The sequence below is a fragment of the Echinops telfairi genome, unplaced genomic scaffold, assembly GCF_000313985.2.
Source record: "Echinops telfairi isolate 266 unplaced genomic scaffold, ASM31398v2 ScPeMD7_2;HRSCAF=8, whole genome shotgun sequence".
Lineage (NCBI taxonomy): Eukaryota > Metazoa > Chordata > Mammalia > Afrosoricida > Tenrecidae > Echinops > Echinops telfairi.
Window position 1 is genome coordinate 33,164,019 of NW_022103898.1, and position 12,781 is coordinate 33,176,799.

Below are 12,781 nucleotides of genomic sequence, written 5' to 3' on the forward strand. Positions count from 1 at the left end.
ACAATTGTACAATGTACAAGGTAAAAAAGAATGTACAAATGCGCTTTACACAATTGATGTGTGTATGGAATGTGATAAGAGTTGTATGAGCCCCTAATAAAATGATTAAAAAAATAAAATAAAATAAAACCGTTGGCATGCCCTGGAAACCTTCACCTAATTCACTATAAAACTTTAAAAGAAAAAGAATGGAAAATACTGTTCTCATAGAGCTTACACATTGCCAAGTCCATGTTAATTTACAGCAACCCCAGAGGACAGGGTAGAACTGCCCCTATGGGGTTCTGAGACTGTAACTCTACAGGAGTAGAACGTCTCATCTTTCTCCTAAGGAGCTGCTGGTGGTCTCAAACTGCTGACCTTGTGGTTAGCAACGCAATGCACAACACACATGCTCCCTTAATTTATCAAGGAATTCTTGTTTTCTAATTTATAGGAAATATTCTTTCCTAACCGCAGCTTACCTTTTTATTTTGCTTAATGTTAGTTTTTCTTTTCCCCTGATGGAGAGAAGATTTACTTTTTGTTATTGCTGATCATTTTACTTTTGCCTTGATGATTTTTCTCCCTTCTTTCCAGGCTTAAAAAAAAAAAAGCCATTCTCCTTTGAGAATGATGAGGCATATTCAGTTCCGTTTTCTTTCAGTTTTCCATATTTTTAGTCTAATATTTACTCTTTCACATTGTTAATAATTGTTGCCTGTGGCTGCAGAAAAATAAAGATTCATGTTCACATGGAAATTGGGATCTGCCAGAGGAATTTGTTTCAAACAGCTCTAATTGAAGAAAGGGAATAGCAAGCGCGTTCCTGATCGGGAGCTTCTTTAATGCGAGGCTACTTAGTCTACTCACAGCTCAGGGGAGTGCTGCGGGTTTCCTGGCCAGATCCTCTTTTTTGGGGGGGTGAAGTTATAGATATATTTTTAATTGTGAAAAATTACAAGTGGCCTGAAATACAAGTCTATGATAATCACCATTTTCTCACCGAGAAGACCCTCTCTGGCCAAGCTTTTCCCCCACGCTGCATTTACGTAGTTGCTGTGCTATAGAGAGGTGGTAGCAAATCTGACAATCATATTTAGCTTCCTCTTTACACTTATGTTTTAAGACAGAGATGGGTTGGAGTTTCAAAATCAGATTTCTTTTAACACTCACTTCAAGAAACAATTTCATTCAAGCTTTTTATAAGCATCTTCGACATGATTTTCTTTGGCATGGGAGCACCTTACCTTTCGAAATTTTCCAAAGTATACTAGTTTTCCTTTCATCCAATCTACTGGGAATATAGCAATTAAAAAAATTTTATTGGGGGCTCGTACAACTCTTATCACAATCCATACATACATCCATTGTCTCAAGCACATTTGTACATATGTTGCCATCATCGTTTTCAAAGAATTTTCTTTCTATTTTTGAGCCTTTGGTATCAGCTCCTCATTTTTCCCCTCCCTCCCTCATGAACCCTAGATAACTTATAAATTATTATTATTTTTTCACGTCTTGCACTGTCCAATGTCTCCACCCACCCCCTTGTCTGTTGTCCATCCCCCTGGGAGGGGGTTATAGATAAGGTCATTGTGATCAGTTCCCCCTTTCTTCCCCTACCTTACCCTTACCCTCCGGGTATAGCCACTGTCAATATTGGTCCTGAGGAGTTTATCTGTCCTGTATTCTCTGTGTTTCCGGCTCTTATCTGTACCCATGTACATGCTCTGGTCTAGCCAGATTTGTAAGGTAGAATTCGGATCATGATAGTGGGGGGGGGGGGGGAAGCATTAAAGAACCAGAGGAAAGCTGTATGTTTCATTGGGGCTACACTGCACCCTGACTGGCCCATCTTTTCCCCAGTCTTTTCCCCACGACCCTTCTGTAAGGGAAGGTCCAATTGCTTACAGATTGGCTTTGGGCCCCCACTCTGCACTCCTCCCCACATTCACATTATGATTTTTTGCTCTGGATCTTTGATGCCTGATACCTGATCCTATCGAGACCTCATGATCACACGAGCTGGTGTGCTTCTTTCATGTGGGCTTTGTTGCTTCTGAGCTAGATGGCCGCTTGTTTATCTTCAAGCCTTTAAGACCCCAGATGCTTTATCTTTTGATAGCCAGGCACCACTAGCTTTCGGCCAGATCATCTTTACTGCGCTGGTGCACTCTTCCCCCAGAGCCCCTGGTGGTGTAAATGGTGAATCACTTGGCTGATAAACTGAAAGGCTCGAGGCTGAAGTCCTTAGAATAAAGCCCTGGTGAGCTACTTCCACAAAAGCAGCCATTGCAACCCCCCAGGGAACACAGTCCTACTCTGACCCCCATGGGATGGTCATGTGCCGCCACAGCAAGTGGTTCACTCCTATGTGGTGTGAGCTTTGACTGCTAATCCTTTACAGCTGCCCCCTTCTCCAGAGACTGGCTCAGTTCACAGGGAGATGCTTACTCAGGAAGTAACTTACCCCTACCCACCCACCCCACCCTCAACCAGCAGACAATGACTGATTGACAAGGGGATACAAAAGGATCACGTTCACATGAGACCAACTCTGTGATGCAGTTTCTGCTCTAGAGCAGTGGTTCTCAGCCTTCCTAATGTCGTGACCCTTCAATACAGTTCCTCATGTTGTGATGACCACCCAACCATAAAATTATTTTTGTTGCTACTTCATAACTAATTTTGCTACTGTTATGAATTGGGAGACCACTGTGAAAGGACCATTCGACCCCCAAAGGGGTCGTGACCCACAGGTTGAGAACCACTGCTGTAGAGCTTCCAGTGGCATCAGGCAGAGGCTCCTATTCACAACTTGTTGAGCTCTTTCCCCCGGCCCAGTCTGCTGCCCTCACTCCCTTTCTCCTTAGCACCCTTTTCCATAAATCATGTGCACCCCAATCCTTGTCTGGCTCGGCTTCTAGGTATAAATAACCAGATCTAGGATATGAGGACATCGGATTTCCTATAACAAGCATTCTAATAGATATGATGTATCATCTAATAACTCTAACAAACATGTTTTATGAACTTTACATATGTTATAGCCTCAAAGTTATAGTTATATATATTATGTATCTATTTCTTTTTTCAACAGTTTTATTGACATTATTTGCATACCATACAACTCAATGGTTTAAATATATTAAAGAGTTGTGCCTTCATCACCACAATCAATTTTAGAGCTTTTTTTGGCCATTCTTGTGTCCATTATTATTAGCTACTCATTTCCCCCATCACTCCTGTCATAACCCTAAGTCTGAAGCTAATAATCCAATTATTATCTCCTTAGATGTACCCATCGTGAGTTTCACATAGGAGCCCTGCGGGCTGTCGTGGCTGTGAGTTGGGCTGCTCACTACAAAGTCAGCAGTTTGAACCCACCAATGACTCTTGGGGAGAAAGATGAGGCTTTCTACTCCCATAACGAGTCATGGTCTTGGAAACCCACATATGCATTTCTACTCTAGGGTCACTGTGAGGCAGAGTTGACTCGATGGCAGTGATTTTTTTAAGGAGCCCTGATGGCGTAGTGGCCTGATCATTGCAAGGTCAGCAGTTCAAAGCCAACAACTGCTTTGAAAGATGATGAAGCTTTCTACTCCCATAAAGAAGTCCAGTCTCAGAAACACACAGGGACAATTATCTGTACTATTGAGTTGCTGTCGGAATGGACTCAGTAGCCATGAGTAGCGAGTAAATTTCATATCAAGAAATTCACACACAAAAAGATCCCAACAATAACAACAAAAACACAGCAAAACCCCAATCCAAAAGAAAGCAGAAAATAATAAAATATAGAGCAAGTTAAAAATGGGTCTAAAGGAGAAGCAAATGGGGGGACATGTTAAATTTTAACCTAACTGGATCTGCATTAATCTACTTTCCAATGCACTCTATCTTAGGACGCGATTATTCACATCTTTGGCTAATGAAATAAGATAATTCAATGTAGGCTTAATCCAAGTGTGGGTTCTGTAAATGGACTTTGTGTTTTCAGTCATCCGTACCCTTCTGAAAACTGGGTGCTCAGATTTTAAGCTCTAATGCTGTTATCCCCTCTGATCGTGGATTTTATTATGATAAAGGTTTTATTTCTGAAAGTTTAAATAAATGCATCTTAAACTGATAACTATCAGAGAATTTTGCTTCTGGCTTTGGTTTTCCATTGGGTGGTCTTTCAGAAACAGAACTCAGCCTTTCCTCCAAGGCACCTTTGGGCGCACACACACACCTCCAGCTTTTCAGTCAACAGTGGAGTGTATTCGCCCTTGGTATCACCCAGGAACTCCATCGGGAGAACTTTTTATCCCTAAACATCGGAACTGTCACTCAAGATTTTGAGAGTTTAGAATAGAAGATCTTTTTTTTTCCCCCAAAGATGATTGGGCGGAGACAATGGACGTCACCGGGTTCCAAAGTGGCGTGGGCAGAGATAAGCTGCGTCATGGGGGTTCCAAAGTGGAGTGGGCAGAGACTAGGGTCGTCATCGGGTTCCAAAGTGGAGTGGGTGGAGATAAGCGGCATCGTGGGGTTCCAAAGGGGAGTGGGCAGTGACAAGAGGAGTCATGGAAATCCGAAGATGAGTGGGCGGAGACAAGGGGCGTCATGGGGTTCCTAAGGGGAGTGAACAGAGACTAGGGGAGTCATGGGGATCCAAAGGGGAGTGGGTGAGGTCTAGAGGCATAATGGGGCTCCAAAGGGGAGTGGGCGGAGACAGGTGACCTCATGGAATTCCCAAGATGTTTGGGCGGAGACAATGGACGTCATGGGGTTCCAAAGTGGAGTGGGTAGTGACATGAGAAGTCGTAGAGATCCAAATGGGAGTGGGCAGAGCCAAGGGGTATCCAGGGTTTCCAAAGGGTAGAGAGCAGAGGCAAAGGGCTTCATGGAATTCCAACGATGTGTGGGCAGAGAGCAGCGATGTCATGGGTTTCCAAAGGGGAGCAGACGCAAACTAGGGGCATCATAGGGTTCCAAATTGGAGTGGGCCGAGACAGGTGGCATCATGGTGTTCCAAAGGGGAGTGGGCACAGCCAAGGGTCATCATGGTGTTCCAAAGGGGAGAAAGCAGAGACAAAGGGTGTCATGGAATTCCAAAGATGAGCAGGCAGAGACAAGGGACATCATGGGGTTCCAAAGATGAGTGGGCGGAGACAAGGGACGTCATGGGATTCCAAGGGTGAGTGCCTACTTGGATAATATCTATTGTTGCTCATTTTTCCGAGATTTTGTTATGTAAATATTCTCTAATCCCCTTTCCTCATTTTATTGAGAAGAGTAATAGAACTCCAGCATTTTGAATTCTCTGCGTTCCTTTGTCACAGAGATTGTCCCCTTCTCAAGACATCCCATTAAATACCAATGTATGTAACGACACTTCCTTTTTCATTTCAAAGCCAAGCCCAAACCTGTCTACAGTGACATGCATTGATTTTGTTTCAGATCCAATGATAAAAGAGTAGATGTCCCTTCTCCCATAATTACTACTTATCAGGTAATAATTGGAAACCAAAATTTGGATGCCAGCATTTCATTTATTTTCCATCCAAGTCTGGCCTCTAAGGATTTTGATTACTATTCTCGGCTTCATGCCGGAAGAAGCAGAGAGGCTGTGACTTGTTAAGGTGCGAGGGTGGAGTTTCATATTCAGAATCCCACCTTCCCAGTAGACTGTTGACCCTTCCCAGCCCAGAGCAGCACGCCGGTCTTCTGTACTTGCCCGTGTGCCAGATCTGCCATCTGTGTGGGCGCCACCGATTTACCAGGGGTGACCCTCCCCTCAAAATTGCGTCTCGCTCTGTTGTTATTAAGAATGAACGCCGTAAGCAGTGAAAATGAACACTCGCCCTCCGAGGACCTAGCTTCGGGTCCCTGTCGCTCTTCAAATAGGACAGCTAGAAGCTGGTTCAATAGTGATCGAGTATATTTTTCTTGATTTAGATGGATGCTTTTTTCCTGCGAGCTCGAGGGCATGATTTTCAAACCTTTTTTTTTTCCCCCCAAACCTTTTTGAGCATCACCCTGGAGGTATGTGTGAGGTGGGATTGAGCACACGGGAGAGCTGAGGAAGGAAAAGGTTAGTTGAGGAGAGGAAAGAAAGGAGGGAAGGCAAGGTTTTCTGGAGTTCTAATGGGAACTTTTCCAAGCGCTGCTGCATTTCCCTGAACCTAAGACTCTCATCCTTGTTGCTCATCCTTCAAACACAGGACGATGCCAAGAGAACTATGCAAAAGAAAGCATCCAATTAGGCATTGGTCCAAATCAGTTGACCCTAGCTTATTGATGGATCCTCAGAAAGCTACATAGATGAGCAATAGTGTTTGGCATTTGCAGCCAGACTGCCTGAGTTCAAATCCTAGTCATGTCAAGTACTCTCTGTGTGGTCTTGGGCAATGTTTTAACTTTGCTGTGCCTCTATATACGTCTATAAAGTGGGCATGCTGATATTGATAATTCTTTGAATATCTGTTACTTTTACTTGAGCCCCACAATGACCCTCTGAAGCTAGTGTGGGGCAGATGCCTTTGACAGGGTGACTTGTGATTTAGGTAAGATGATAAGATGATCTGTTTTGCCTCTAAAATAGGCAATGTAAGCCAAAGCAATCAATCATTAAGGAAAAACATCTTCCCCAAGGTCAAACTTAGGATAACCTCTTCAGCTGTGGCCGACTAGTAAAATAGAAACTAAAATTTATAGTATACTACAACAATAAAATAAAACAGTGGAAGTCATGATGCTCACCTCCCTGATATAATTGCTGAAGACAAAGTGGGTGCGTAAGCAAATGAGGTGAAGAAAGCTGATGGTGTCCAGCTATCAAAAGATATAGTGTCTGAGGTCTTAAAGACTTGAAGGTAAACAAGCAGCCATCTAGCTCAGAAGCAACAAAGCCCACATGGAAGAAGCACACCAGCCTGTGTGATCACGAGGTGTCGAAGGGATCAGGTATCAGGCATCAAAGAACAAAAAAATCATGTCATTGTGAATGATGGGGAGTACGGAGTGAGGACCCAAAGCCCATTTGTAGACAACTGGACATCCCCTTAGGGAAGGGCCTCAGGGAGGAGATGAGCCAGTCAGGGTGCAGTGTAGCAATGATGAGACATACAACTTTCCTCTAGCTCCTAAATGCTTCCTCCCCCTGCACTATCATGATCCCAATTCTACCTTACAAATCTGGCTAGACCAGAGGATGGACACTCGTACACATAGGAACTGGAAACACAGGGAATCCAGGGTGGATATCCCTTCAGGACCAGTGGTGCGAGTGGTGATACCGAGAGGGTGGAGGAAGGGTGGGATAGAAAGGGGGAACCGATTACAACTATCTACATATAACCTCCTCCCTGGGGGACAGACTACAGAAAAGTGGGTGAAGGGAGATGTCAGACAGTGTAAGATATGACAAAATAATAATTTATAAATTATCAAGGGTTCATGAGGGAAGGGGGAGCGGGGAGGGAGAAGTAAAAGAAAACAAAAGAAAAAACAAAAAAAAACCGTGGAACTAAGTTTTGTCTTTTTAAAAGCAACATGTAGATTATTTTGCCTGTAAGAACTCTTCTTAGGGAGGCCCTGGGTGGCATGAGCAGTTGAACACTTAACTACTAGCCCAAAGGTCAGCAGTTCTAATCAACCCCCAGGAGCCTCAGAAGAAGCCCCTGTCGTTGAAAACCCAAAAGCATGCTGCTCTACTTTGAAACACATGGTATTGCCATGAGTCAGAATGAACTCAAATGGCAACTGGTTTTTAACTTTTTTTTCCTCACAGTATTTCTCCAAAAATGATATGAGAGCAGGATATATAATCATTCATACTTGGTTTTTATAACATGATCAGAATAAAGCGTCCTTTTGGCAAACTGATTTGAGAGCTTCATCAGTTTTCCCAAGGGCCTCTCTGATGTATTTGTTATTCAAATACTTTCCATTTGAAGTGCCTGTGCAATTGGTTTGAATGTGTTTGCATCAGAGACATCCACAATTAGCAAAAGGTCGTTTTGACAAAATGAGATGTGCAAGGAAACACACTAGCATTGAGAGGAGAAATGTTTATTTGAGTGGGAATTAATGTGATAATGTTAGCGAGTATTTTCATCTTAAAATGACCTCCCTTCTCTATGCATCCTAGCAATAGTGGGGACTTGCCAGCTCACAAGGTCCCTCTGGCATTTCAGAGAAATGAACTGTCCTGCCTTGCTTAGAGGATGACCACGGCTTAAGTGATTTGAGGAGTGTGTTTGGTGAATTATTGGGGCAGAAAGAGTCTAAGATGGCTCCCAATGATCTCTATCTCAGGTTCATGTGTACTCCCTTCCCCTTGAGTGTGGAGTGGAGGTAGGACCCATGTCTTGCTTCTAGCCAATAAGTGACCAATAAAGTATACTTGGTTACATGTATGTAGTATGTTGCACAAGAATCTAGTATCCATTTTGCGATCTGGTTTTCTTCCTTGCTGGCTTTAAGGAAGCAAGTTGCTATGTTGTGAGTTGCCTGAGGCAGAGATCCATGTGGAAGAAACTGAAGGTAACCTCCATCAGCCAGCCAGCAAGACACAGGATGAGTAACCCAGGCAGAACTGAATTCTGCTAATAATCCGATGGGCTTCCAGGGGATCCTTCCCCACTTTAACCTTGAGGTCAGAAGGCTGTTCTGGCCAACAGCTTGATTACAGATGAAGCCCCGAACCAGAGGAGACAGCAAAGCCAAGCTGGGCTTCTGACCCACAGAAACTGTGAGATAATAAACACAAGTGTTCTTTTAAGTCATTAAGTAACTTGTTGTATTAGTTAATATTGCAGCACTACTACTTATTGAGAGAATCCCACAGCTGGGCATTGCAGTAGTTTTGAAACACCATGGTAAACAGGACAGGAGACATCCTGACTTTAATAGACCTTACAATCTCATGCAATGAACAATATTAAATAATTATTATATGGATCCTGAAATTTAATACCACCATGAGAGCTGGGGCGGTCACTATGGTAACTGATTGGATAATTATCGTGGCATGTGTTAGTGAAGTGTCCGTGGAAATTCTGTCTCCAGTGATGTAAACTGAGATAAGGCCAGTGTCTCTTGTCAAAATGAGAACATGTTCACCACCTGACATGGAAACATGTGTACCCTCTCCCCGAAAGGAGAGACCCGACGTCTATGGAGTTCTTTCCTAAAGCTAGCTCTAAGTCTGAACTTCTGGGTGACGGTCATTTCTCCTTAAAGTCAATAACAAGCCCATCTTGCTATTCTACAGCCTCTTATTATAGTGAGGGGTCTTCACATGGTGAGTAGAGGCAGAGGAAGCTATGAGTAGACTTGCCATCAACTCGATGAAGGTACTGAAGGATCTTTGGCCAAGACAAGGCCAGTCTCATTAGGCTAGGAAGAAGACTACTTTGGTTGGCCAGAAGATTCTCTGACTTTTAGATTCTCGATTTTAGATCTGACATCTCAATATATCTCAGTTTCAATACTCAGAGGTACCGTGTTTGTTTTTCTCTCTCCATTGAATGCCCTACAGACCTGGCGTGCCTGTGAAATCAATCTGCTTTGTGATTTATCATGATCCATCTTTGCATCCGATTTTTAGCTTCATCAACCCTGCGCTTACATGAGATAAAATTATATCCCAGTGAAGTCAGAGAAACGTCCTCAGTCACTGACTGTACTGTGAAGCAAGAATTTAAATCCCCGAGCCTATCCTGTTTTTCTTTCTTTAAACTTTCTTGTGCAGCTAGCTGAAACTGCTCACATCACAGGCTTCCGGTTCTTTCTGCTCCAGGCCACCAGAGCCTTGCTTTCAATAGGCACTTCGTTGTGGGTGATCCTTTTCTCCTATCTTGCCTCTGGGTGTCATAGACAGTGATAGTACAACCCATAATGTAATCAAAAGGCAACTTTATATTTATCTCCCAACCCCCACTGACATCGTGCCCATTCAGACTCATAGCAATCTCATCTGACAAAGGAGAACTATCCCTTTGTGTTTCTGAGGCTGTAAAGCTTTAGGAGAGCAAAAGGCCTCATCTTTTCCTCACAGAATGGCTGGTGGAGTTGAATTGCTGACCTTGTAGTTGGAGCCCAATGCCTAACTCAGTGTACTACCAGGACTCCTTATCTTTGTCTCCCACTGACCCTCACAGGCTGGTGTGCTTTTTCTGTGTGCACTTGTTGCTTCTCTGCTAGATGGCTGCTTGCTTAACTTCAAGCCTTTAAGACCCTAGATGCATATATCTTTTGATAACCGGGCACCATCCACTTTCTTCACCACATTTGCTTATGCACCCATTTTGCCTTCAGTGATTATGCCAGGAGGGTGAGCATCAGAGAATGCCAGTTTGTTAGAATAAAGTGTTCTTGCAGTGAGGGGAGGGTATGAGCAGAGGCCTGAAGTCCGTTCATTACTTCAGTGTATTGCCATATAAATAAATGTACCTAGGTCAATACCTCTATTTTTATGAATGAATGTATTTACATATGTACACACCTATGTTTGTACCTCTATCCATAGCTTTGCTTCCTAGATCTTGCCTCTGTTTTCTTTTACCTTTCTCCTGTCTCACCATCACGCTTGCCTTACTTCCACCTCTTAGTAATTCCTCTCAGCTAGATTGCTGTTGCTCCAACACCCCCAGGATCTCTACGTCCTCCTCTTCGTTGGTTTTAATTCCCTAGTTGTTCCCCTGCCTATGGCATTGTTTGCTCACCGTTCCCTTCCCCTGACCCCCCTCCCCCCAAGTCTCTCCAGAACCGTTGGTCCTGTTGCTTTCTCCCCAGGCCAAATTATCATTTTTATATTAGAAAGTTCACATACCTTTTATTTCAACTCATTCATTGCAATTCCCCTAAAGAAAAATCACTTACTCTAATTCCTTTTTGTGTTTTCAGCTTGCCTTCTTTCCCAACCTTCTGAACTTTGTCCTTGGGTAAATGCTACCCTTTTGATTTTACATGGCTGATTATTCTAACATGGAATATAGTTGTAGACCTGAAAGTCTACTAAAGGTTATAATCTTGGGGGCCCCAGTAGTCTTTATCTGACCAGTAAGCTTAGTCTCTTATCTATTAATTATTTTTAAACAGTTTTACTGGCATATAATTCACAGATATAATTCAATAGTTCAAGCACATCAAGAAGTGTACAATCATCAGCACAATCAGTTCGGCCTAGTCTTTTTTATGCTTTTGAGTTCTGTTCCACATTTTCTACCCACTCTCTCCAGGATCATCTAATGTGATTTTTATCATAGTAATTGATAGTGGTAGCAGGGCACCATCAATTTTTCTGGCCTCAGAGTTGGAGAGACGGATGATGTTCTTGGGATGTTCGTGTGGTCCATTAATTCACTGGGCTAACTGTTTACATGCGTCTCTCTATTTTCATCCTCCTCCTTTTCTCCTGACGGGAGAGGTCAAGAGTTGCACCTCAGATGACTGCACAAGCTTTAAGCCCCTCTCACTAATCACGGAAGTAGGATGTATGTGATACAGGTCACATTATCTTTGTGAACTCCTGTTAGGCCATTTGACCTGGACATCTCCCGAGACTAGGACCTTGATCTTTCAGGATGAGGAACTCATTCCCTCGATGTGTTTGGTTATGTCTTCCACCATAGTTATGGTTATATTGGCAGTAAAGGTAGATACACATATCCTTTGTCAAACTTGTATATAGTCGTAGGCACACTCCCACACCTGCTCAGCGAAAACATGTCTATCCAATGATTTACAGGTAGATCACCACTATTACAGAATTGAATATATCACACTATTTGCTTCTGTTTTCTTTAGCTCTTGCAAACTTCCTCTGCCTCTGGTTGTTTTTTGGGGAGTTGGGTGGGGGGTTGGGGGGCAGCCTCCTACTTACTGTATTTGTCTTTGTCTTCAACCAAGTGAAACCTCATCTACCCTCTAGACAGTGACTGCCTCTCCTTCCCTTCCTCTCTCATATCTGGTAAACCATTAGAGGATGTTTCTTTTACTGTAACAATCTTTTTTTGACTTTTAATAATAGAGGTCTCCTATAATATTTGCCCTTCTGAGATCGACTAATTTCACCCAGGCTCATCTCTGTCAGGTTCATCCACAGGTATTTCACAGCTTCCTCATTCTTCTTGAATGCTGTGTACACTTCCATTCCATGTAAAAACCAAAGTTTAGTTACCAGTTTCTTCAAACGATGGGCATTTTCATTGTTTCCGTCTTCTTGCTGTTGTGAAGTGTTATGATGAACGTGGGTATATATAATAGCTCTTATTTCTCTAGTATGTGTACCAAGTAGAGGGTTGTGGAGTCACATAGAATTACGATTCACAGTTTTATAAGGAAGTGTCAGACTGCTTCCCAGAGTGCTTGCACCATTCGACAGCCCCATCTGTGAGGTAGGAGAGTTCCAGTCGCTCCACACCCTCATCTTCATTTATTGTCATCAGCGTTTTTAAATTTTGTGTTAACGTTAGGGTAGAAACCTTATTTTGTTGCATCCAAAAATTCTGTGGGTGTCGTCTTATTCCAATGTAGTAGCCCCCCCCCCCCCCCAGACACCTTCATTTTCAAAGCACTAAGCCAGCCCTTAGCATTCTGTGTTTCTTTGGTGGAGTTGAACTTCAGTTCATGGTCTGCAGCAGCTTTCTGGGTTATTAGGCCCCGGTCTTCGATATCTTCCAGCTGGAAAGGACCCAGTTCAAAGTTCCACCAGGAGCCTAATGAAAGTCTGCTCACTAGGCTACGGTTAGGAGATAACCTCCCTTTCACTCCTCAAATGGGGAAGACACACAGCAATGTAAAA